The sequence below is a fragment of the Equus przewalskii genome, chromosome 19 (assembly GCF_037783145.1).
Source record: "Equus przewalskii isolate Varuska chromosome 19, EquPr2, whole genome shotgun sequence".
Lineage (NCBI taxonomy): Eukaryota > Metazoa > Chordata > Mammalia > Perissodactyla > Equidae > Equus > Equus przewalskii.
The window spans coordinates 24660158-24682804 of record NC_091849.1 but is presented as its reverse complement, the minus strand read 5'-3'; the positions used below and the strand labels follow the sequence as shown (position 1 = coordinate 24682804).

Here is a 22647-nt window from a genome sequence, read left to right as displayed (position 1 = left end):
CCCCTAGTTCATATTAAGTTATCTGTAAATGTTAGTTATTTTTGTTACAATCCCAGCTGTCATTCACTAATGAGTCACCTTTGGAAAATTAATTCACTTTTCTGTACCCCGATTTCCTTATCTACAGAAAGGAGAAATTAAACTCAAAAAGGTACTAAACTCAACTATCATATGGAATAATGGAATTAATACTAGTGAAGTGTTTCACACAGTGTTTGCTTTTGGTAAGTATTTTATTGTTGTGATGTTGCCGTTAAGGAGGAGACCCTCCGCTCCAGGCTGGGCAGGGAGAAGCAAGGATGTTACTATAGCCTGAGGATCCCCATTCCCATCAGCAGAGCCTGGAGTCACTGAGGTCTCCAGGGAAAGCGCAGACACTAGGTCATAAACAAAGGAACTCTGCACTAAGGTCTGCACTGGGCAAATTAGTTAAGGCAGTGCCATCCCATTTCTTAATTCTGAAAACAGGCCACAAAGGCCCAGAGAACAAGGTATAGGGGAAGATGTAGATATGAGATCTACCCATGGCATTGTAGAATGAGACCTCACCAGTCTTATAGTCCTGGGAAATGCCCACTCTTTGAGGCGGGTTAACAATTGTCAATTTGGTCTGGGGGCCAGTGACAGCCCAACGGTCATTCCCCTCAGACAGCTCCATTCTCCAAAATCTGGGGTGCTATGTAAACCCAATTTTTCCTCTCCACATTCTTGCTACCCACCCTGACATACCACCCTTTTCTGTCCTCCACATCCAATTTCCAAAAATGTCTTTCTGACCTGAAGCTCTTACAGCCAAGCACATGGTACTATCAAATCTCTTAGGGTTGTATGGCAGATTGTGTTGTTCCTCTGCCCACCACAGGCTCCTCTGGTCCTCAGAACGAAGGAAGATGTGTTTGCTGTGTCTTGATCCAAAATCACATTTGCTGCAGAAAGTTTGTTGTTGGGCTATCGAGTCAGTCATTGTTCCTAGACCTCAGAGTATCAGCCTTCCAGATGAGGGTCTGGTTGAGGAGCTCTGAGTGCAGAGTCTAGTGTCCACATCCTGCCTTGAATGTGATTCTCTAAGCAATACCAAGAGAAAAGTCCACAGGTCTTGCGTCAGTCGAGCAGAGCGCTGAGGGTCAGGGTCTGCCTAACCTGACATCTTGAGCTGGCTCGTTCATTCCACCTTTTTCCTACTTCCCTCCCCAAAATGACTCTGCACACCTATGCTTTATAGTCACATAGACTTACATTTCAATCGTTGCTCTAAAACTCCTGAGATGACTGACTTTTCCTCTTCTGCAGCCTCTTTTTCCATAGACCCAAGCTATACAATATCCTTAAGCCTCAATTTCCATATGTGAAAAATGAGGATAAAAGCACTAATCTCTAGGGTAGTAAAAGACAACAAGTGTTTCATACGTAGCCCAGGGCCGGCCGTGGAGGAAGTGCCTGATGTTATAAAAGCTTCATGACTTTTCTGTGCTAGAGGCCATGTTGAGGGCTTTCTGTGGTCCCAGATCCACTCTCCTCCTTTCTCTACCCTCTTCTGGGCCCCAGGAATCTGTCCTCTATGGGCAGCATCACTGGGCTCCCTTGCCTCAGGTTACCTGTTGGGTTTGGACAATGGGAGGTACTAGCTAAAGATTGGAAAGAGAAAGAGAAGAGAGGCACAGCATTTATTTCTCCCACTTCATCCCTTCTAGCATCAGATGGTGATGCTCTCACAAAGGTATGACTCCTCTCGTGCAGCCTGTCCTTGAGCTACAGCTTCCTCTGGGCTCCAGTAACTCCTCCCCCTCCCTATTCCTTCAAGCCTATGGGTGGTGACAGCTCCCTGCTACTGCGAGCCCTGGGGAACTTCACATTCTCTTGTTGGTTTCCTTTAACCCCATTCATGCCTTTGTAGAGTTCCTTTTCTAAAACTACTTCAACCATCCAGTTTGAATGTGCCATGTCTTTCTTGTTTGTTTTTGAACAACACACATTCATTACCTCATTTAGTCTTTATCTCAACCCTTGCATAATGGGAATTATGATCATCATTTAAAAATGAAGAGACTAGCTCCAGGTTGGTGAGCCAGAACGTTTTTGCATTCCCTGTGCTGGGCCCCAAGCTCCTCAAGGACAGAGACCAGTTTGTTTGAAACCTCGCCCTATGTATCTCTTCATCCAGCCATTGATTCGTATTCTTTAATATCCTTTCATTGCCATTAATAAGGGATTTCAATTGTGTAAAGGAAAGAGTGGCTGAAAATTCTGCTGATTCATTGTTAACCAGAGAGCATTGTAGAATCATTTGAAAGCATGTCGGAGCTGGGAAAAACCTTTAAGATTACCTAATTATCGAGGAGGAAAATGAGGTCCAGAGAATCTAGCTCGTGACAGAACTAGGAGTAGAACCTCAAATTTGTCTCTCCCGATCCAGAATGTATCCTGTGTTCCACCTCTTCAATTTTATCTGTAGCACCATTTCATGAAAAGACCTTCCCAGGCTGGGATGTCAGCAAGATGGCGGCATGAGCTCACCCAAGACTCTCTCTCCTCCAAATTACAACCAAAAAGAGAAACTGCTTTCCAACCAAAAAAAAAAATATATCCTAATAACAGAAATCATCAGAGACCCACAGCAGCCAAACGACAGACTGCGGAAAGGCTGGAGCCGCCCTGGGTGGAGCTGGAACAGGGTAGGAGAGAACTTCGCTCCCTCCCCTAGAGACTGAGATTGCTGCCGCGGGTGAGGGAAGGAGTCGGGGAGGGGCCTCGAGTCCAGGGATCCTCCAGGACTCCCACCTCTGGTGCAGTGGAAGTCCTCTAATGGGGGAAAGCTTTTGGCGTGGGGGAACCCCAGCAAGCCAGGGCCCCGGGAAACCAGAGAGCTGAGAGCTGATCGTAACCCAGGTCGGTGTGAGTGAAAGTGCCCCTCCTCCTTCAACCCACGTTGTGTGCAGCCATCGCAGCTGAAGGTGGAGGGCTCAGAATGCAAGGCTCTCAACCCCATCTGGTGGCGACAGGCTGTAACTGCAACCAAATACTAGCATCATGCACAAAAACCTCTCCTCTACCATCCAGCAATTTATAAAAGCTCCAGTCCACAAGGAAAACAATAAAAATACAGAAGTAGGTCCTGAGGGCTTGGAAATGGGTAAACTAAGTGAAGATGAGTTCAAAATAGCTATCATCAAAATATTCAATGAGGTAAAGGGAAATATAGAAAAACAAGTCAACAAGTTCTGGAGTTACTTCACAAAAGAGATTGGAATTATAAAGCAGAATCAATGAGAAATACTAGAGATGAAAAATACAATGGATCAAATAAAACAGAATATGGATTCCCTGAATGCCCGTGTAGACACCATGGAGGAGCAAATTAGCATAATAGAAGATAGACAGGATGAATGGCTCCAGACAGAGGGAGAAAGAGAACTAAGAATTAAAAAAACTGAAGAAAATCTCAAAGAAATAGCTGACTCAATGAGAAAATGGAACTTAAGAATCATCAGAATTCCTGAGGGCGTGGAAAAGGAAAATGGAGCAGAAAGTGTGCTCAACGAAATAATAGAGGAGAACTTCGCAAATCTAGGGATTGAGACAGAAATGTGTGTGGAGGAAGCTTTCAGATCTCCTAGATCTGTCAATGTAAAAAGACCTACTGCCAGGCATATAGTAGTAAAAATGGCAAAAAATGAATGACAAAGAAAGAATACTCAGGGCAGCAAGACAGAAGAAAATAACCTACAAAGGAACCCCCATCAGACTTTCAGCAGATTTCTCTGCAGAAACCTTACAAGCTAGGAGAGATTGGAGTGACATATTCAAAACTTTAAAGGATAAAAATCTTCAGCCAAGAATACTCTATCCAGCAAAAATATCCTTCAGATATGAGGGAGAAATTAAATCTTTTCCAGACAAACAAAAGCTAAGGGACTTTGTAGTCACAAGACTTCCACTACAAGAAATCCTCAAGAAGGCTCTCATACCTGAAAAAAAGAAAAAAAGGGAGTAAGGGGTCACAAAACACAGAGTAGGGAGACAAATAGACTGAATCTGAATAGGATAGCAAATATTGAACTATAGCATTAGGATAAAGGGAAGGAAATCACCAAAGCAAAGACAATCTTATCACCCTAACCACAAGCTCACAACACAAGTTGGAATAACAGATGAAAATAATAATTTAGGAGGGGAGAAGGAAAGGGACTGAAACAGTCTAGGCTAAAGAAGTAAGAGACCACCAGAAAATGGACTATGTTATACAAAAGATTCTGAATACAAACTTTGGGGTAGCCACTAAAGTAAAAAACAGAACAGAGACACAAAACATAAATAAGGAAAAATCTAAGAAACCCAGCATAAGAAATTGCAGAAGTCAATGGGTAGGCTAAAACACACAGGACGAGAAACAAAGGAAACACAGGAAAACTGGAAAACGAGCAACGGAATGACAGCATTAAGCCCTCATGCATCAATACTCACCCTCAATGTAAATGGATTGAACTCTCTAATAAAAAGACACAGAGGGGCAAAACTGATTAAAGAACAAGATACAACAATTTGTTGCCTCCAGGAAACACACCTCAGCTCCAAGGACAAACACAGGCTCAGAGTGAAGGGGTGGAAGACAATACTCCAAGCTAATAGCAAACAAAAGAAAGCAGGTATTGCAATATTTGTAGCAGACAAAACAGACTTCAAGATAAGGCAGGTAAAGAGAGACATAGAGGGCCAATATATAATGATCAAAGGGACACTTGATCAAGAAGTAATAATGCTTATAAATATCTATGCACCCAACACAGGAGCACCAAAGTTCATAAAGCAACTATTAACAAACCTAAAAGAAGATATCAAAAATAACACAATAATAGTAGGGAAGCTCAACACCCCACTCACATCAATGCACGGATCATCCAGACAGAAAATCAACAAAGAAACAGTGGAGCTAAATGTAAAGGTAAAACAGTTGGACTTAATAGACATATATAGAACACTCCATCCAAAAACAGCAGAATACACATTCTTCTCAAGTGTGCATGGAACATTCTCAAGGATAGACCATATGTTGGGAAACAAGGCAAGCCTCTACAAATTTAAAAAAATTGAAATAATAACAAGCATCTTCTGTGATCATAATGCTATAAAGCTAGAAATTACTTACAAGAAAAAAGCTGAGAAAGGGACAAGGATGTGGAGACTAAACAATATACTATTGAACAAGCAATGGATCATTGAAGAAATTAAAGAAGAAATCAAAAAATACCTGGAGACAAATTAAAATGATAACATGCCATACCAGCTCATATGGGATGCAGCAAAAGCTGTATTAAGAGGAAAATTTATTGCAATTCAGGCACATCTTAACAAACAAGAAAAATCCCAAATCAGCAATCTCAAGCTACACCTAACTGAATTAGAGAAAGAAGAACAAATAAAGCCCAAAGTCAGCAGAAGGAGAGAAATAATAAAAATCAGAGCAGAAATAAATGCTATTGAAACAAAAAAAGGCAGCAGAAAGGATCAATGAAACAAAGAGCTGGTTCTTTGAGAAGATAAATAAAATTGACAAACCCCTAGCCAGACTTACAAAAAAAAAAAAGAGAGAGAAAGAAAGCTCAAATAAACAAAATCATAGATGCAAGAGGAGTAATAACAACAGACTCTGCAGAAATATGACGGATTATAAGAGAATACTGCGAAAAACTGTATGCCAGCAAAATGGATAACCTAGAGGAAATGGATAAATTCTTGGACTCCTAAAATCTCCCAAAGCTCACTCAAGAAGAAGCAGACAATTTGAAAAGACCAATCAAAAGGAAAGAGATTGAAACAGCAATCAAAAGCATCCCAAAGAATAAAATCCCAGGACCAGATGGTTTTCCTGGGGAATTCTACCAAACTTTCAGAGAGGATTTAATACCTATCCTTTTCAAGCTATTCCAAAAAATTAGGGAGGATGGAACACTTCCTAACACATTCTACATGGCCAACATCATGCTGATACCAAAGCCTGACAAGGACAGCACAAAAAGGAGAACTACAGGCCAATATCACTGATGAACATAGATGCAAAAATTCTCAACAAAATCTTGGCAACCCGAATACAGCAATTCATCAAAAGGATCATACATCATGATCAAGCGGGATTCATACCAGGGACACAGGGGTGGTTCAACATCCGCAAATCAATCAACGTGATACACCACATCAACAAACTGAGGAATAAAAACCACATGATCATCTCAACAGATGCAGAGAAAGCATTTGACAAGATCCAACAGCCACTTATGATAAAAACTCTGAGCAAAATGGGGATAGAAGGGAACTACCTCAACATAGTAAAGGGCATATATGAAAAACCCACAGCCAACATCATACTCAATGGGCAAAAACTGAGCACCATCCCCCTGAGAACAGGAACAAGACAAGGATGCCCTCTATCACTGCTCTTATTTAACATAGTACTGGAGGTCCTGGCCAGAGCAATCAGGCAAGAAAAAGGAATAAAAGGAATCCAAATGGGGAGGGAAGAAGTGAAACTCTCACTGTTTGCAGACGACATGATCTTATATATAGAAAACCCCAAAGAATCCATTGGAAAACTTTTAGAAGTAATCAAAAACTACAGCAAAGTTGCAGGGTATAAAATCAATTTACATAAATCAGTAGCATTTCTATACTCTAATAACGAACTAATAGAAAAAGAGCTCAAGAACACAATACCATTCACAATCGCAACAAGAAGAATAAAATACCTCGGGGTGAATTTAACTAAGGAAGTGAAAGACCTATACAATGAAAATTACAAGGCTTTTCTGAAAGAAATGGATGACGACATAAAGAGATGGAATACATTCCATGCACATGGATTGGAAGAATAAACATAGTTAAAATGTCCATTCTACCTAAAGCAATCTACAGATTCAATGCCATCCCAATCAGAATCCCAATGACATTCTTTACAGAAATAGAACAAAGAATCCTAAAATTCATATGGGGCAACAAAAGACCCTGAATTGCTAAAGCAATCCTGAGAAAAAAGAACACAGCTGGAGGCATCACAATTCCTGACTTCAAAAAATACTACAAAGCTGCGGTAATCAAAACAGCATGGTACTGGTACAAAAACAGGTGCACAGATCCATGGAACAGAATTGAAAGCCCAGAAATAAAACCACACATCTATGGACAGCTAATCTTCAACAAAGGAGCTGAGGGCATACAAGGGAGAAAAGAAAGTCTTTTCAACAAATGGTGCTGGGAAAACTGGAAAGCCATATGTAAAAGAATGAAAATTGACCATTCTTTCTCACCATTCACCAAAATAAACTCAAAATGGATCAAAGACCTAAAGCTGAGACCTGAAAACATAAGGCTTCTAGAAGAAAATGTAGGCAGTACACTCTTTGACATCAGTATTAAAAGGATCTTTTCGGACACCATGTCTTCTCAGACAAGGAAAACAATAGAAAGAATAAACAAATGGGACTTCATCAGACTAAAGAGCTTCTTCAAAGCAAGGGAAAACAGGATTGAAACAAAAAAACAACCCACTAACTGGGAAAAAATATTTGTAAGTCATGCATCTGACAAAGGCTTAATATCAATACTGTATAAAGAACTCACACAACTCAACAACAAAAAATTAAACAACCCAATCAAAAAATGGACAGGAGACATGAACAGACATTTCTCCAAAGAAGATATACGGATGGCCAATAGGCACATGAAAAGATGCTCATCATCGCTGATCATCAGGGAAATGCAAATCAAAACTACACTAAGATATCACCTTACACCCATTAGAATGACAAAAATAACTAAAACTAATAGTAACAAATGTTGGAGAGGTTGTGGAGAAAAATGAACCCTCATACACTGCTGGTGGAGATGCAAACTGGTGCAGCCACTATGGAAAACAGTATGGAGATTCCTCAAAAAATAAAAAATCAAACTACCATATCATCCAGCTATCCCACTACTGGGTATCTATCCAAAGAGCTTGAAGTCAGCAATTCCAAAAGTCCCATGCACCCCAATGTTCATTCCAGCATTATTTACAATAACGAAGATGTGGAAGCAACCTAAGTGCCCATCAACAGATGATTGGATAAAAAAGAAGTGGTATGTATATATATATATATATATATATATATATACAATGGAATACTACCCAGCCATTAAAAAGAAAAAAATCATCCCGTTTGCAACAACATGGATGGACCTTGAGGGAATTATGTTAAGTGAAATAAGCCAGAAAGAGAAGGACAATCTCTGTATGACTCCACTCATATGAGGAGTTTAAACATGTGGACAAAGAGAACAGATTAGTGGCTACCAGAGGAAAGGGGGTGTCGGGGGTGAGCACAAAGGGTGAAGGGTTGCACCTACAACACGACTGACAGACAATAATGTACAACTGAAATTTCACAAGATTGTAACCTATCATTAACTCAATAAAAATTTTTTTAAAAAATGAGGAGACTAAAGTTTAGAAACATTTAAGTAACTTGGGGACACACAGCAGCAGGAGGTGGCATTAGAAGCTTGGGAAAAGCAAAGATCTTTGCACATTGCCTTCTCTCCTTGGTCATTCCACAACCTCACTCTCCCTGCAGTATTAGTTCACTCTGCCTCTCCTTCCCTCACCTCTACCCTTTATGCCTCTTCCTTCCCATGAAGATCTGTGGAACCCAGGAGAGCAATTCTCCCCATGTCTCTGGGCTTTCAGCAGGAAGCCCCAGGAGATGGGCACACCTTTGAGACAAGGACCACAATTCACCTCCCAGAACTCTCCCAGTAGTGCAGACTTTCCTTTTCAGAATCTCAAGAGTTGGAGAAGAAAAAGGGAATATAGTTCCTCAGATCATTGTCCTACGGAGCATACAGTGATTCACTCGCCAGCTTGGAAGAGGGCCATCTTCCATTCTGAAAGGCAGGAGATGCAGATAAGGAAAAGCATTATTTCTGTTCTTGCCCCGATGCATTCTTCTCACTAAGCCCTTTCTCTGCTACTTTCTTCAGTCTCTTCCAACGTCAGACTTCCTTCATCAACAGCTCTGCTGGATCAGGCATGCAACCTCTCAGAAACGGTTGACTTCTTTCTCTCCATCATGCTGGGGCTGCAGGCAACGTGGTCAGGCTTTGCTAGGGTGTGAGCATGTATGCCAGCACGGTGAGAGGTGGCTGAAAATGCCCAGAACCTGCATGTAGAAGGTCCTCTCTGGCGCCAGAAAGCAAGGGTGGTATCCTCCACAGAAAATGAGCCTCTGGGCTAGATCTGATTATTCCTACTGAGAATGCCAATGGGTCACACAACAGAGCAAAGGTTTAAATGCTTAGTACACACGTGCCAGGAAACTCAGAGAACATCAAGGTCACTCACCAGCATAGTCCTGAGAATTCTCTCCACTTGCAATGGAAGAAAGATACAGACGTCACCTGAAACATATCACTTCTGAGTCATGTGCTTTCTCTCCTTTTGCATCCACCTAATCTTTCTTTTTGACCCCCAGCCCACCCTTCCTACCTTCTCCCTCTGCTAGTTCAATTCTCTCCTCCCCTCTCCTCCTTGATGTCAAATCTGAGAACATCAATTGCATGCTGATGATACCACAGGCATCATGGAAGTGCTTTCCCAGTTGAGACCCAGGAGATCTATTTTGTATGTATCTACACTCCCATATCTGGTCGTAGGTGTCAATGTGTGTAGCCTGTACATGTATGTGTGCTAAAATCCATCTGTCTCACTTGTAATATTTCTTGCATGTTTCTGAAAAGAATTTGGCCACTTAATGAGGAAATTTTAGATATTATTTTTAAAAAGATGTTGTAATAAATCTAGGACAACTGAACCACTGTGGCCATTCCCTTGTTATGAGACACTTTTCTCTCTCCCTCTTCTCTGATTTTCTTATTCTTTTAAATCTTTCATTCTTTGTTTTCTTCTCAGCAACGTACAGATTATGTAAAGCAACTAGTGAGGTTCCCAGCATAGGGAAGGCCCTTCATCTAGAGAGTCTCACCCCCTCCTCCTCCTTTTCTGTCAAGTGCACACTGGATATTCCCTGGTGCCTTGCTGGGCTGGAGAGTCTGTGGGCCCCTTTTGGATAGAGACAAAGATCCTTTTCACCATTAAAAAAAATATTAGCAATTCTTCCCCCGAGTCAACCACTCTTATTTCTTTCCCTTGGTAAATGGATCCAGGATATTTCTCAGGCCTGTGCAGAGTTATGGGTGAGGAAAGGGGCTGGGAAATATCCCAGAAGAGAGTCTTAGATGGGAATTCAGAGAAAGTGTCAGAGTCACTCAGGCATGAGCCATGAACAGGCGATCCATCTCTCCTAAGTCTGCAACAGAAGAAACCTGAAGATTCATTTAGAGACTTAATGCAGCAATACCAAGAAGTGGGTGGGTCCCTGGCAGAACTGTAACTGATGGAGTACAAGCTGGAGGTACTCTGGAAAATAAGCAGGAAAAAAAAATTACTGTTATGGGGTTGGAGTGGGGAGGACCTTTGGAAAATAAAACTTACTAATGACTCAGTGCATGGTTGAGTGCACAGGGTAGTGAGTTGTCAGGTCTTTGGGCTCCCTCCCCTAAGCTAGGACCTCAGGTTCCCTCCCTGGTCAGATATCTATTGCCCTTTCTTCCAAATCCTTTTTTGTTCATTCTCAAAAGTAAAAGTAACTTTCCCCTGATCGAAGCCATAACAAGGTGGACAGGGTCCCTGCCAAGGCTGTTATCCAGGGCTTGGCCCTCCACAAGAAGGGGTCTGCAATGGAATGGAGCTTTAGCCTCTCACCTCCAGGACCGAGATCACAGAGTTGATCTCATGACATTAAACGATCCTTCTTTCCCTAAAATCTCTGGGAAACCTCTTACCGTAACATAATACTATTACTCGTCTTGTACTATCTGTTTCTCACATGTGACTATGAATTACTTGAGCATCAGAATCATATGTTTTTTCTAATTTAGTATTTCAATAGATTACACTTACATGGCTCAATATCAAAAATATATAAAAAGTCATCCAAGTCTTCCATCCACTCCCTCCCCCCATTTACTATCCTCTCATTACTCAGCTTACTACGATGGTTAAGAACATGAACTTTGGAGCTGGAGGGCCTATGTTCAAATTCTTGTTCCTCCACTTGACTGGCAGTGTGATCTTGGACTAATTACTTCACCACTCTGTTCCTGGTGTCCTAATCTATAACATGGGGCAATAGTAGTACCTCACTCATAAGGTTAAAAGATTCAATTAATGCTTATAAAGTGCCAGACATATGGTGAATGCTATGAAAGTGTATATTAAATTTTAAAAATAAAAATATACTCTTATGTTTTCTTCTTTACAGCAAAGAGAGCATTCTATACAAACTGCTCTGCATCTGGCTTTTCTGTTCATCTTGGAGATCCTACCATATTAGTACAGAGAGAAGGTCTGTGTTTTCTTTCCCAGCTGTGCAACATTCCATTGCATTCAAGTTCCCCACTAATGGACATTTGCATAGTTTCTACCTTTTTGTTATTATACTTACTGTAATAAGAAAGAAACTTTTAGATGTGTCATTTCATCAAATGCAAGTATGTCTTCAGATAAATTCCCAGAAGTGGGATTTTGGATCAAGGAATAATTAGTTTGGAGAAATACTGCAATATAGCCCCCAAGTGAAGTTGTCCCAATTTGTACCAAAAATATACCCAATTATATCAACAAATATCTAACAGAGACTGTCTCCCCTTGATCCTGCTTTCAGAATGTGTGATCTGTCACCTCAGTTTGGTTTTGCTGTGTTTTGTTGCCAACCTCACAAGTGGAGAATATTCTAACACACGTTCCGGACTGAGATGGGACATCATCTCATGTGTTATTTCCTTTTCCTTTTCTGTGAACTAATAATTCATGCCCTTTGCTCATTTTTCTACTGTTTTATATTTTAAGTTTTATATTTCAAGGAGATTAGCTCTTTCTCTAAGATATGCGTGTTTATTTATTTCCCATTTTGTCATTTGTCTTTGTTTAAAGGGTCTGACCTTTACTATCTTCTACCTATTCCCATTGCCTATCACAATTTCTGGCACACAGGAAATACTCAGCAAGTGTTTGTGACATAGACAGGTTTATGGAGAGAGAAAACATCCCTGGAGTAAGAAGGAGGCTCCAGATCCCTAGTCTGTGCCTTATATTCACTACAAAGACCCAAGCCAGCAACAGAGCTCAGCACAGTGTACCAGAGGCTGAGCAGAGTACTAACCTGCAATGGAAATCCTGGTGGTCTTTTCCTGGCTGAAGAAGGGATTTCTGATGATACAGGATACCCCTTCTCCAGAGCTGCTTTTCGTGATCACAGATGCTGCGACTGCATACAGGCCATCTCCATGTGCAACCAAAGATGGTGCCACAGCTGACATGTCCTCTCCCTTGACATCTCTCTACTCTGTTTGGGGCAAGTTATACCAGCCAGTGGACATGCACTCCAGATGGATCCCTCCATCCTCATAACCCTTCATTTCCATGTGAGGATCAGAACCCAGCTCTGTGGAATGATAAATGAGCCAGAATCCTTTAGAGACTCCTCTATCCCTGAGAGTCTCAATGTGAATCAGTGGCACACTCACCTTAGATAATTCAAGGAGGTTTCATTAAGGAGCTGTTTACAAAAGCATGGTGATGGTGAGGGGAAAACTACATGGTTTGGAGCAATGCCCCAGGGCCAGGAACAGCGGAGCTGTTACCACCCATCCCTACACCCAAAGGGAGAAAGAGAGGAAGCCCTTTTGAAGACCTAAAAGAATAGAGCCATGTAGAGAGGGCTTCCTTGAGAGGAGCTGGGATCTTTGGGAACGGAATGCAGCCAGCTAGAGGTGGTCCTGCGGGGAGAACGCCATGGGGATAAGTACCTAGACCTCTTTTTCCTCTCTCCTTTTCACCTTCTGCTTTGGCTCCCCATTGACCAAACCCAGCCAGAAACCACAGAGCAAGAGAGTGCCCAGAAAAAGAGAAATGGAACCCTTGACATCTGAACATCGTCTTGGTGTCGATGTTCTCCTATTGAACATAAGAAATTTCATGGAACATCGACATCAGACAAGGACGTTTTGTCACTATGATGGGTCAAGACAAAAACAAGACCACTCAACAATCCTGTTTGAACACAGAGAAAATCATGGACACTGTCCAAACCACAATCATGACCAAATATTTCACTATCGTGGCTGTGAGTGACTGCTGCTCTTTTAACTATTACAGCTTTATCCTCAATCTAGTCTTCCTTCTAGGTAAGACTCATTGAGACACCTACCCACAGAGTCACAACCCCACACCTTCCTGTCAGAATCCAAACTAAAGCAAAGCTCCACTTCCTTAAACCCTCCCTCAACTCTCCTACCACAAGCCCAAATTCTATACCAAGTCTTCTCTAACACACTGAGACTCCTCGTAGTTCCCACATGGCATGCATTCTCCCTCCCTACAACAAGTAGTAAACACAACTTGGTCGACTCCAGTTGTGTTCCTGGGGGCCTTTGGTTAGAGAACATTGGCAACATAGATGCCGTTCTACAGGTCAGCCTCCAAGGACCCACAGCCACATGCACCTGGAGGGGCCATAGAATCTATCTGGAAGACAACTGAACCCAAACAACTGTGTGCCATCACTGAGGAGATGTTTCCTTATCCTTCCTATTCCCCACCTTCCACTTCCCTCCTTAGACCCTGATAGACTGCATGAGGGATATCTTTACTTGATATTATAGGGTGCAGAAGGCATGCTTCCTGAAGGAAATCTGTGTCTTTCTCAAGGGGCTCAGAGAAACAAAGTAGGAAGACAGTGGAGGTAGAGCCTAGTGAACAGCCAGGATGCTCTGAGGTGGATTTGGAGCATGAACTCGGCATCTTCCCCCATGTCCCAGGGAGGAAAGAGTTCCAAATAAAACCTGGAGGCTCACTTGTAACCTTCAGTTCCACATGGCTTTTTCAGAGAAACTGTCATCTTGGAAATAACACAGGTAGTTTCCACTGTCAGAGGCTCTGACATAGTAAATTCGGAGAGTAGCCTTCCTTTCAGTGATGCCATCTCTTAAAATAGAAGTTCTCCCTCAATACCTTGCCATCTGTTGGGCTTCTACTTCCTCTCCATTTGCACACTCATATACTACCTCCCTAAGGCTGGATCTCACCCACATCAGCTTCATGGACTCTGCACTCATCTTCTGAGACAGTAGGTAGGGCAGAAAATCTTCTTCACCTACCATGGCCAGGATGGGCCCATGGTGTCCTATCACAGCAAACTGAGCTGATCAGTAAAAGGAGAAGCACCATCAGAGGGAGTATGGGAAATGAGGGTAAGGGGGTGTGGAGATCTCAGGCAGGGGGGGTGAGGCATGAGGAACCTAGAGAGGAGCATGATCCTAACAGAGGTATAGTTTGTCTTAATGGCACGTGCACCTTCAGTTTGGGATGGAACTTCTAGGTATGAGAAGTTGTCAGAGGTTCTGACTGGACACTAATTGGTAATTATCTGCTTCTGATACATAAAAGCAGAATGTTCCCTACCTGAGCAAGGGGTAAGCAGCTGGACCAAGATGAGGCAGAAAAGGAGGTCGAGCAGAGGGAAGGCTAGGGAACTTCCCATTTTCATCTGTGGTGGAGAGAGATGCCAGATATAGTCAGGTAGAAACTTTGACTTGTATCTGGAAGAAGATGGTGAGTTCCACATCACACCTCCACCTCCCCCGAGCCAATTCAGAGTGAAACACACAGTCACAAGTGTGGTGATTTAACACCCTCTTTTGCCAAAATGTCTGGTTGAGAGTCTCTTAATTTTGAGTTGCAACATGAAAAATCACTCATAAAAATAAATGATGTTAAATGTACATATCTTAACCCTAATCTATCAGGAAATCTTTGGCTTTACTGTCAAAATATGTTCAGAATCCTTCCCCTTTCCCACACTTCCCTTGCTACAGCCGGGTCCAAGCCTCCACCATCACACTCTGATTAATGCAGGACCCTTCCTCTCTGGGTACCCTGATTCTACATGTGTCCCCTACAGTCTATGCTTAACACAAGAGCACACCATTCTTTGAGTCACATCATGTCAATCCTCTGCTAAGCACCTTCCAGTGGCTGCAATTTCACACGCAGTACATGCTTAAGTCCACACAATGACCAACATGGCCCTCTAGGACCTGCACATCTCACTTCATCTCCCCTAGTCTCCTTGTCTGCTCCAGCCTCACTGCCAATCTTGCTGGTCCTTGAACAGGCCAGCACAGAGGATCTCACTTCTTCTACCTGGAACCCTATTTCCCCAAGATAACCACAAGGCTCACTCTCTCACTTCCTTCAAGTTTTTCCTCTAAAGTCAGTTCCTCCATGAGACCTTCTCTGACCACAGGGTTATGGCAAACTGCTCCCATCTCCCTAAGACTGCTCTCTTTTCCTTATTTAATTTTTATCATCTAACATATCATGTGTTTACTGTCTGTCTCCACATGCTTGAATAGAATCTCCACAAAACAAGGATATTGGTCTACATTGTTCCCTGATGTGTAACAAGACTATACAACATAGAATCCTCAGTAAGTGTTTGTTGGATGAGTTAATGGATGAAGGGTAACATATTAACCCATCAATACTCACTAACATTATAAATTTGTTTAGATGGTTAGGGTAAGTGGTTGTCATCCCACAGAAGGGAGGTGGAGAGTTGTGAAGAAAAGCACCTGCCTCCTTAACGACGTGGTCTTTGGTCTGACTGAGACAACAGAGCCTGGCCTCCCATCCTCCCACTGGGATTTTCCTATATTGATGTATTTATTCTTACTTTTCAATGAAGTGGTTTCAAGGAGTAAGAGTGTTACAACTCAGTGTGCCTCAGTACATTCTTTTCACAATTGTTCTTCAGGGAGGACATCCCTGGGTGGGAAATTATTCTTTTCCTGTCTTTTGTTTCCACAGGTGTTCACCAATGCTCCTTGGCAGATGGCCTCTGTGCTAACCAGTAATAGATAAAATCCCTGGTCTTAGTCTTTCCACTGCTAGAGAAGTGCCTTTACCAAGCAGAGATATAGGAGCTTGTACTTGCAAAGTAGGGGCAAATATGTAGGCTAGGAGAACATAGCAGCCCAACAAAGCTCATGATTATATGAAGTACTAAAGTTCTCTTGGCTCAGAAGCAGGGCCCCTGCAACTCCTCCTCCAAGCCCAGTGTTTTGAACTGTACCTTGGCTCAGAAAAGCACCTCCACCATCTTTTAGGCATGGTCAGTGGCACCATTGTGAATCTTTGTGATAAGGGATGTGTAGGGGCCTGGCCAGCTCGCAAGGCTTGATTCTAGCTGGAGTTCTAACTTGGCTTCCATCCTAACATCCCCAGAATTGGCTGCATCCTAGATAGTGGAGAGCCTGAGAGTAGGCCTAGGTGGATTACTCAGAGACAGGACTGAGATCTCTGGACCTAGCCCCCTCCCTTCTTTCTTGGTCCTCTCCCATCATGTAGCCTCTCCTTCCCTGAAGACGTCAGGTGAAATGGGGTGCTGACAAATGACTTGAGGTAGTGTCCATCTGGGAAGCAACACTGTGGACTCCTCTAGGCCCCAACCTTTTCCCATCACCAAGTTCAAATTATGACTCCCCATACTCTGTTCGAGACCCACGCTGACTCCCTGGTGGAGGCTCTGGAGTTAGTCAGAGGCTGAACCCACCACTTCCTAATCAGAAGACTTAGTGAATGGGAGAGCTAGGAATAAGACCAGGTCTCATTCATCTTTTCATTCAACAAATATTTACTGAGTACACACTATGTGCCAGGCCCAGTAGGTGTTAGTTGCAGGAACAAAAAGGAGGTGGAAACTAGGTGATGGAACTATGATTCACAAGATTTGTGACCTCACCCATGTGACAAAACCTATCTGAACTCTAATCACTCCTGAAAAATGTAAAATATAAACCTTAGACTGTGTGCCCAGCAATTCCCTTTCAGATCTCTGGTCGAGCAAAGCACTTGCATGCGTCCAGAGAGAAGCACGTGTAAGGATGACACTGCAGCATTGTTTTTAAAATTAAAAAGGCGATCAAGAACCTAACTGGCCACCCATAGGAGGCTGGCTGGTGAAATAATGGCTCATCCCTATGAAGGAATTCAATGTGTCAGTTAAGACTAATTTAAAGTCACCAGCTCAGATAATCAAGATATATTAATTGAAAAAAAACCACATTGCAGAACAATACTAACAATTCTATTAAAAAGTAAAGTTATAGAGGGCTGACCCCGTGGCCCAGTGGTTAAGTTCGTGAGCTCCGCTGTAGGCGGCCCAGTGTTTCGTTGGTTCGAATCCTGGGCGCAGACATAGCACTGCTCATCAAACCACGCTGAGACAGCATCCCACATGCCACAACTAGAAGGACCCACAACGAAGAATATACAACTATGTACTGGGGGCTTTAGGGAGAAAAAGGAAAAAAATAAAATCTAAAAAAACAAAGTAAAGTCATAAATTTGTATATACAAGTTTCTGTCGTTGCCTTAAAAAAGGTCTCAAAGGAGAAGGATCCAAGATGGCGCCTTGAGTAGTCCTCTTTGTCTTTCCCCCTTCGAGTCTACAATTATTTGGACACTTATCGCTTAACAAAGGATATCCAGACAGCATCTCAGGACGTCTGAGAGACCCACGCGACTATACATTGGAAGGCAGATGGACTTTCCTCCGGGAGGATGTGGAAATAGGTGAAAACTCTCCGACCCTGACCGAACAGCCTAGTATCCGCAAGCGGCTTTCTTCCAACGGACGCCCCCAGAATATCAACACACATCTAGGGCAGGAGCGAGCACACAACAGAGGAGCGACGGTGGAAACAGGTGACCAGAACCCTACCTAAACCCCCCGCAATTACTCCTAAACACAGAGGGAAACTCTAGAGTTACACACCTGAGCCCGCGGGGAGAGTCTCTCCCCGCCATTGGTGGGGAGATCCCGCCTAGTGTTCACGGCGCCCGGAGGGCCCCAGAGAGAATTGCTGAGGGTACGGAGGTCCCCCGGCTGCCACTGCCTGCACGGTGGGGCTAGGGATTGCCGGAGATCTCGGAGCAGACTGGGGCTGGGTGAAGCTCCAGAGGCAGACTCTGTGCCCCGGAGGGAAAGCTCCAGAGTTCTGCCCAGGCAGCAGACAAAACTCTCTGTCTGCCATTAGTGGAGGGGCCACGCCCAGCATTCAACTCCGGGAAAGTCCTGGAGAGAATCCCAGAGGGCGAGGTGACCTCCAGCTGCCGTTGCCCGCCCCGTGGGGCTAGGGATTGCTGGAGATCTCGGAGATCTCAGAGAGGACTGGGGCTGGGTGAAGCTCCAGAGACCAGCTCCGCGGCCCGGAGGGGAAGCTCCAGAGTTCTGCCTGGGCAGCAGACAAAACTCTCTGTCTGCTATTAGCAGAGGGGCCACACCCAGCATCCACAACACCAGGAGGGTCCCGGAGAGAAGAATATCAGGCAGGGCAGAGCTGACCAGCTACCACTGAAATCAGGATCTCCGGCTATCCCCCAAGACAGGGCAAAGGGCTCCCCGAGTTCCTGGGGAACAGGACTGGGGCTGGGTGGAGTTCCAGTGACCCAGCTCTGTAGCCTAGGAGGAAACCCTACAGGCTCACAGCAGCCTCAGGGAAAGCCTCTGCACAGCACTAGTAGAAAGCACCCATCCGGCAGCCACAAGGCTGGAAGACCCTGGGACAAAAGTAGCACAGCTAGGTGAACTAACCACAGACTGTAGAAGATGCCAATAGCTCTCCTGTGACCCATAGTGGACAAGTGAGATTTTGTGGGTGCCGACAGTGACGGAGCGACAAATATAAGTGATCCTACCCCTGGCCGCTGGAAAAGCCCATAACACCGTTGCAGACCCCAAGGAGGGAGCACGTCTAGGTGGGCTGCAACATTAGGCACCAGCAGCCTGAAGCCCCCCTGTGATGGCCCCCACAGCAGAGGAGGGAATCCAAAGGACCACTGTGACTACGAGGAGGGGCACAGGCCCAGTTAGCAACTGTGGATAGGGTTCCTGGTTGGTGCAGTATAAACAGCTGCTCCCCCAACGTAGCAGCAGAAACAAGTGAAAGGAGCAACTAAACTCTATCTCTATGTGGAGGCACAAATCAACAACATCAAGCAATATGAAAAAATACATTAAATCTCCAGAACAGAAGGAAAATAACAAATACACAGAAAACAATCCCAAAGAAAATGAGATATATAACCTAAATGATGATGACTTCAAAACAGCCATCATTAAAATACTCACTGAGTTAAGAGAGAATTCTGACCGACAACTCAACGAGTTCAGGAGCTATGTCACAAAAGAGTTTGATACGATAAAGAAGAACCAAACAGAAATATTGGAAATGAAGAACACAATAGAGGAGATTAAGAAAAATCTAGATGCACTGAACAGTAGGGCCGATAATATGGAGGAAAGAATTAGCAATTTGGAAGATGGCAATATAGAATTGCTGCAGGCAGAGGAGGAGAGAGAAGTAAGACTAAAAAGAAATGAAGAAACTCTCCAAGAATTATCAGACACAATTAGGAGATGCAACGTAAGGATTATAGGTATACCAGAGGGAGAAGAGAAGGAGAAAGGGGCAGAAAGCCTATTCAAAGAAATAATGGCTGAGAACTTCCCAAATCTGGTGAGAGAGATGGATCTTCAGGTGACAGAAGCCAATAGATCTCCAAACTTTATCAATGCAAGAAGACCAACTCCACAGCATATAGTAGTGAAGCTAGCAAAAGTCAACGACAAGGAGAAAATACTAAGGACAGCCAGGCAAAAGAAACCAACCTACAAAGGAACCCCCATCAGGCTATCAGCAGATTTCTCAGCAGAAACTTTACAGGCTAGAAGAGAGTGAAATGATATATTCAAAAATCTGAAGGACAAAAATCTACAGCCGAGAATTCTCTACCCAGCGAAAATATCCTTCAAATACGATGGAGAAATAAAACCTTTCCCAGATAAACAAAAATTAAGGGAGTTCATTGCCACAAAACCTCCTCTTCAGGAAACCCTCAGGAAAACCCTCATTCCTGAAAAATCCAAAAAAGGAAAGGGGCTACAAAACCAAGAGCAGAGGAGATAAGTAGAAGGACAACAACAGAGAGTAGCAGCTCTTCATCAGAACAGATTAAACCATGGGACGAGAAACAAAGGAAATTGAAGAAAACCGGAAAACAAGACACAAAATGGTAGTGGTAGGCCCCCACATCTCAATAATCACTCTAAAGGTAAATGGATTGAACTCCCCAATCAAAAGACACAGAGTGGCAGGATGGATCAAAGAACCAGACCCAACGATATGCTGCCTCCAGGAAACACACCTCAGCCCCAAAGACAAACACAGACTCAGAGTGAAGGGATGGAGAACAATACTCCAAGCTAATAATGAACAAAAGAAAGCAGGTGTCACTATACTAATATCAGACAACGTAGATTTCAAAGCAAAACAGATAAAGAAAGACAAAGAGGGACAGTATATAATGATAAAAGGGACTCTCCACCAAGAAGACATAACACTTATAAATATATACGCACCCAACACAGGAGCACCAAAATTTGTAAAGCAACTCTTAATAGAACTAAAAGAAGACATCAACAACAATACAATAATAGTAGGGGACCTCAACACACCATTAACACCAATGGACAGATCATCCAGACAGAAAATCAACAAGGAAATAATAGAATTAAATGAAAAATTAGACCAGATGGACTTAATAGATATATATAGAACACTTCATCCAAAAACAGCAGGTTACACATTTTTCTCAAGTGCACATGGAACATTCTCAAGGATTGACTGTATTTTAGGAACCAAAGCAAACATCAATAAATACAAGAGAGTTGAAATAATATCAAGCATCTTTTCTGATCATAACGCTATTAAACTAGAAATCAACTACAAGAAAAAAGCAGAGAAAGGTGCAAAAATGTGGAGACTAAACAACACGCTTCTCAACAAACAATGGATCATTGAAGAAATTAAAGAAGAAATCAAATATTATCTGGAGACAAATGAAAATGAGAACACGACATACCAAATCATTTGGGATGCAGCAAAAGCAGTCCTAAGAGGGAAATTCATCGCAATACAGGCTCACCTCACTAAACAAGAAAAAACTCACGTAAGCAACCTCAAACAACACCTAACAGAACTAGAAAAAGAAGAACAAACAAAGCCCAGAGTCAGTAGAAGGAGGGAAATAATAAAAATAAGAGCAGAAATAAACGATATTGAAACAAACAAGACAATAGAAAGGATCAATGAAACAAAGAGTTGGTTCTTCAAAAGAATTAACAAAATTGGCAAACCTTTAGCCAGACTCACCAAGAAAAGAAGAGAGAAATCGCAAATAAATAAAATTAGGAATGAGAGAGGAGAAATCACAACAGATACCAATGAAATACAAAAGATCATAAGAGAATACTATGAAAAACTATATACCAACAAATTGAACAACCTGGAAGAAATGGACAAATTCCTAGACTCCTACAATCTCCCCAAACTGAATCAGGAAGAAATGGAGAATCTGAATAGGCCAATCACAAGTAAGGAAATAGAAACGGTAATCAAAAACCTCCCCAAAAATAAGAGTCCAGGACCAGACGGCTTCTCTGGAGAATTCTACCAAACATTCAAAGAAGACTTAATACCTATTCTTCTCAAACTGTTCCAGAAAATTGAGAAAGATGGAGTACTCCCTAACACATTCTATGAAGCCAACATCACTCTGATCCCCAAACCTGACAAGGACAACACAAAGAAGGAGAACTACAGGCCGATATCACTGATGAACATAGATGCAAAAATCCTCAACAAAATTTTGGCAAACCGAATACAGCAATACATCAAAAAGATTATACACCATGATCAAGTGGGATTTATACCAGGGACACAGGGATGGTTCAACATCCGCAAGTCAATCAGCATGATACACTACATCAACAAAATGAAAAACAAAAACCACATGATCATCTCAATAGATGCAGAGGAAGCATTCAACAAGATCCAACACCCATTTATGATAAAAACCCTCAATAAAATGCGTATAGAAGGAAAGTACCTCAACATAATAAAGGCCATATATGACACACCCACAGCCAACATCATACTCAATGGACAAAAACTGAAAGCCATCCCTCTGAGGACAGGAACAAGACAAGGGTGCCCACTTTCACCACTCCTATTCAACATAGTACTGGAGGTGCTGGCCAGAGCAATTCGGCAGGAAAAGGAAATAAAAGGAATCCAAATAGGTAATGAAGAAGTAAAACTCTCGCTGTTTGCAGACAACATGATCTTATATATAGAAAACCCCAAAGAATCCATAGAAAAACTATTAGAAATAATCAACAACTACAGCAAAGTAGCAGGGTATAAAATTAACGTGCATAAATCAGTAGCATTTCTATACACTAACAATGAACTAACAGAAAAAGAACTCAAGAACTCAATCCCATTCACAATCGCAACGAAAAGAATAAAATACCTTGGGATAAATTTAACCAAGGAAGTGAAGGATCTATACAATGAAAACTACAAGACTTTCTTGAAAGAAATTGACGATGACATAAAGAGATGGAAAGACATTCCATGCACATGGATTGGAAGAAT

The 22647-nt window shown here is 42.6% G+C and overlaps 1 protein-coding gene and 1 pseudogene across 1 annotated transcript in view; both read right to left on the bottom strand.

Moving 5' to 3' along the window:
- Nucleotides 1-22647, bottom strand: part of LOC103542833 (butyrophilin subfamily 3 member A3-like) — a 125842-nt gene that overhangs the window by 60974 nt on the left and 42221 nt on the right. The gene's annotated exons all lie outside the window — the stretch shown is intronic.
- On the bottom strand, nucleotides 205-14655 carry LOC103544919 (butyrophilin subfamily 3 member A3-like; annotated as a pseudogene).